Raw genomic sequence first — 4,673 nt, 5'->3', positions numbered from 1 at the left:
TCAATTTGTGGAGAATCATCAGGAACCCAGTCACTCTGGAATTACTCGATCTGCAAGCTCCTTTTTCTGCTGGCTGCATGGAAATCAATTTCCAACATACACTGTTCATCCCTCTTCCATCTCCAGACTGCATGGATATGTCGTTGTGATGGGTTCAGTGCTGCTCCCTTGGCCACCTCTCTCCAATTGAATCCAGAAATAGCCTTCAGTGTTCATCTCCCCATCTCCTTCTCTCAATCCCCTTTGTGTGCATGATATCAGACATTATTCACCTCCTCCCCATATCTTGTGACAGGGGTGGGGTTTTCATCAGTCCCCTAAAATCAGCACACACAATCACATGAGCGAAAGATCATGGTGTGTTAGATATTTTTAGAGAAAAGTGTCTCATTTTCTCATTTAGCGCCAAATCTTTCCATGATGCTCCATACATGTTGTAAATGGGGTAAAAAAACATGTCAATCTTTTTCATGTTTCTAACAGCTTCCCTCACAGAGATATGATTTGTCAAAGGATTACATTTTATATTAAAATACCATCCATTATTTTTCCTATTCAGCTTAGAAATTAAGAAATGCTGACTTTGCCCTGCATATGGCTCTGCTGATACATCTCTTTCAAATTCTCCTTCCTTATATGAACATTTGTCAAGGCAAGGTTTCTTTTGCTTTTGTTCATGGAGATTAGGTAAAGTATTGCATAACTTCGGCTCCTGGATTTTATGAGGGGGTCTGAAATTATATATGTGACAGGTCTCTCTGAAGTTATAAATTACCCAGCATCTTGCAGCACTTTTATGATGTCTTCCTTTCAGAACCAGTTTGAACATGATAGATTACAGTAGCTCTGTTTGTCCTTTATCTTTTTATTTAAATTCCTGAACTGGGATAGAGTTTAGAAAGGTTGCTTTTCAGACACTATCAAGTTACCCTATGATACATCTAGCAATAAGTTTGGGCATGTACATTTCAAACATGCTCTTTTCAAGTTTTCAATACTTCACAGCATTATGCAAAGTGAAGTGATGGCATGGCGAAAGGCACTGGTTTTTAAATGAGACATCAGTTCTACCCTACATTTCACAATATTTTGGTTAATTTGAAACATTAAAAATATGATCATTTAAAACAAATGACAGCTTTGGAATACAAAAGTGGATTTTCCTTCTATATTGAAGATCCAGAAAAATCACAATTGTGATTAAATTGACGTTTTAAAACTCTGAATATGTGTTCTTACATACTAATGAGGAAACCATTAAAGAAACATGTGATTTTAATTTGGTGTCTTTAAAGCATTAAATCAGTCCTTTTTTCCTATACGTACAAGTTTCCTGTTTGATTCTCATTCTGTATTTCGCAGTCTCTAAATTTCACAAAAATAGCCTTGGGCATGGTCGCAGTTGATAAGGTGAACTTTTACTTTGCTGAAACATTTTCTTGGCTGTGCACATTTATTTACACATCACATTTTTCAGGGGCATGCTTTTCATCATCGCAGTGAGCAAGATGTGCAATCCACCAGGAGGCATACTTTTGAGTATGGTGCCTCTCTAATTCTTTCAGAAAGGTGTTTCTGTTGTTCATGTTAAAGAACAAGGAACTAGGACTATTGATAAGGGATGATGGATGAGTAATAAGGGAACAGGTATGAAGGATGAGTATGAGGGACTAGGATGAGGGGGTAGGATTAGATACTAAGATAAGAGACTAAGACAACAGACTAGGACTAGGGTGAGAGAATAGGGGTGGGAGACAAAGGACAAGAGACTATGATAAGATATAAGAGACCGGGGGTTAAGGTGAAGAACTAGGATGAGGATGAGGGACTAGAACAAGGAGCTAGGATGAATGCCAGGGGTTTAGGATGAAAGACTAGAAGGAGGGCAAAGGACTAGGATGATGACAAGAACTAGGAAATGAATAAGGATGAGGGACTCGGATGAGAGACTAAAAAGACAGTGAGGGAAAAGGAGGAGGGGTTAGCACTAGAATGAGGGAACATAATAAGGGAATAGGATGAGGGACTAGGACTAGGTTCAAGGACTAGTGACGAGAGACATGGATGAGAGAATAGGACTAGGTTGAGAGTCTAGAACAAGGTTGTCCAACATACGGCCCGCGTGCCATAATGCGGCCCGCCAAGCCATTTTATGTGGCCCGCGAGGCAGTATGTTGGATAACGCTTGAGTAAAAAAAAAAATATATATATATATATAGATATATATATTTTTTTTTTTTAAATGTGCCTGTGTGCAAAACTACTCTGTGCTCTATTCGGGACACATAAAAGAACAAGATGAACGAGAATTCTGAGCGCACACTCACTCTACTAGACTGCTATCAGCATCCTCAGTCACAATATTTTTGGAGGTAGACTTGGATACATTGGCACAAAAGGAGCTGCTCTGTGCTGGATCACCATCCTTTCACCAGTAAACCCAGGTCAATCACCAATGACCCCTTACAAATCCCAGCCATGCTGTGATTGACCTGTGGACACATACATAATTGTATCAATAAACGTTCTCTGCATTTTTTATGGCGAATGCCAATTTCACCACATTGATTTGGGTCAATTTTATAGCTTTTTTTACCACAAAAACCGGTGGCAGAACCCCTGCACCCTCACTTTCTATAAACCTTACCCAAAATTACCATATATATTTTTTTGGTAAAAATGCGTAAAAAAATGCAGCAAAAAAATGTTTTGTCGAAATTGCCACTCGGCAAAAGTGGGCAGTAGCAAATAATCTACACACTCAAGAACAACCTTTCAAAAAATGCTCTCCAGAAATGTATGGAAAGGAAACAAAATCTAAATCCAAATCAATGGGAACCAAAGTTTTCGTTTGTTAGTGGATTGAGTTTTTTCACAAAATGGATCGGAGTACACTTCGAATAGTTGCTACAGCTCTGGAGAAAATACGAGAGAAAGCTGGGAAACTTAACCTTTGCAGTGCTTTTTTTCCTCGTCTCGAGACAAAGAAGAACAGCGGGAGCTCAGTTACGTTTACCTCTAAGCACAGTGCGGATTGATGAAAATGTCCATGTATTATACCAAGTACATTGGACATTATAGATGTGGCCAGTGGGGTATCAAAGCATGGTGAATACCACATGTACAGCACAATATGTTACCGTAGTAGTGCCCCAATAACACACTGCAACCTGCAAATGGGCCTCAGTGGACCACCTGCCAAGGTTTCTGGAAGTTGCTTATGATCTTGATCTCTGATCTATATGATCTGATATGATAGGTTATTTATAACACGCTTAATACCCATGCAGCAGTGATCCCAATCATAAAAGTGAAACAGGCAAGCCCAACAGGTATAACTTATTTTCACTCTTTTGGTAGCGCAGTCTGAGGGCAGCCTATACCCTTCAGGAGAGGTGTGAGCTGATACAGTTGCAACACAAAAAACAATAGTACTATGTTCCCAAAATACCTTAGTTCTTGTCTTTCGGATCTGAGCAGAGCCAGGTTTTTCAGCATCAGACCCGAAGCATGGGTGCCTTTGCGCTGGGCTGGGGTCAAGTCGGACAGCAGCAGCGATGGGTCCCAATGATACAGTTCTGTTTGGCAGTGGTGCTGATTTGCGGGTAGAAAATGCTGGGAACAGTAGGCCGTGCCAAGTAGATGGCACTGGAAGACTCAGTGACCTCTTGGCCCTGACAAGGGAATACTTGCCTTTGGCGCTGTGCAGACTCGGCTGACACAACACTACATATGGTTACGGCAAAGATGTCAAAGCTTCAGCATTGTCATTGAGCAGAACTCTGAGATTCAGGGGTGGTGGAGCGTCGAGGTCCAGGATTATTATGATGTGTCAATGGGGCCAGCGCTGAGCAGCTATGCTCAGGAGGGCCATGGGCCCGTGTGGGGCCGACAGGCCAGTGTGCAGACTGCAACAGGCTTGCTCGAGCCATCCTGGTATTTATACAAATCTCGGGCCGAGCAGCGCTTGATGGGAGACAGGAACTGCGCTACAATCTGCGCTTCTGCTGGGCTCTTCCTGCTGGAGCTTCCCCCTACACGCGGGACAGGCAGCTCTGCAGACGCTCAGAGCTTCCGGGGATTGGGGGTTGGGCCTGCCTTCTCACCCTCGCTTAGCGGGGCTTCCCAGAACTGACCCAACCCCTGCCCTCTTGCATGCAACTCATACTTAGCTGGCAAGGGAGAATGTGATCTCAAGAGCAGATCTCCCAGGGTGAGGTTTACCCATTGCACATCGGATTTGCTGACCCCTGCTATGTTCCCAAATGCGGGATACACGACTGCATTATTTCTGGTAGTGGGGGACTGCGTTCGCGCTCTTCCCTCGATTTATTGGTGAAAGAAAAGGTAAAGTGTGCACTCTGCCTGCTAGGTTGCATACTTTTAGATTGTGCTCACATTGCGTTTCTTCAATTAGGTTCACCTTTGGGTGATCGCTTTTCCACATTTTATCTGTTGAATTGAATTATGCTTCTTTCATCACCACAGAAGTAATGTGTATTACAGAGATAAGCTGCCATATGTATTGGGTACACTGCACATGCTCAGGCAGCATCAATCATGCTTTGTACAGGACAATGCTGGCCTAAATTGGGAACAGCCAGCATAGACATGTTGCTAAAGAGGCATATTTTGGGTACAACCAGCATGACAATGTGTTACATCAGTGACAG

The 4,673-nt window shown here is 42.5% G+C and overlaps 1 non-coding gene across 1 annotated transcript; it reads left to right on the top strand.

Moving 5' to 3' along the window:
- The first annotated feature begins 4,164 nt into the window (after nucleotides 1-4,164).
- LOC138565543 (U1 spliceosomal RNA) lies at nucleotides 4,165-4,326 on the top strand. The gene has a single exon (XR_011301387.1). It is a non-coding gene; the product is annotated as a U1 spliceosomal RNA (small nuclear RNA).
- Nucleotides 4,327-4,673: the final 347 nt, after the last annotated feature.

The sequence above is a fragment of the Ambystoma mexicanum genome, chromosome 1q, assembly GCF_040938575.1.
Source record: "Ambystoma mexicanum isolate Mex_15411 chromosome 1q, UKY_AmexF1_1, whole genome shotgun sequence".
NCBI lineage: Eukaryota > Metazoa > Chordata > Amphibia > Caudata > Ambystomatidae > Ambystoma > Ambystoma mexicanum.
This window is presented reverse-complemented; position numbering and strand designations above follow the sequence as displayed.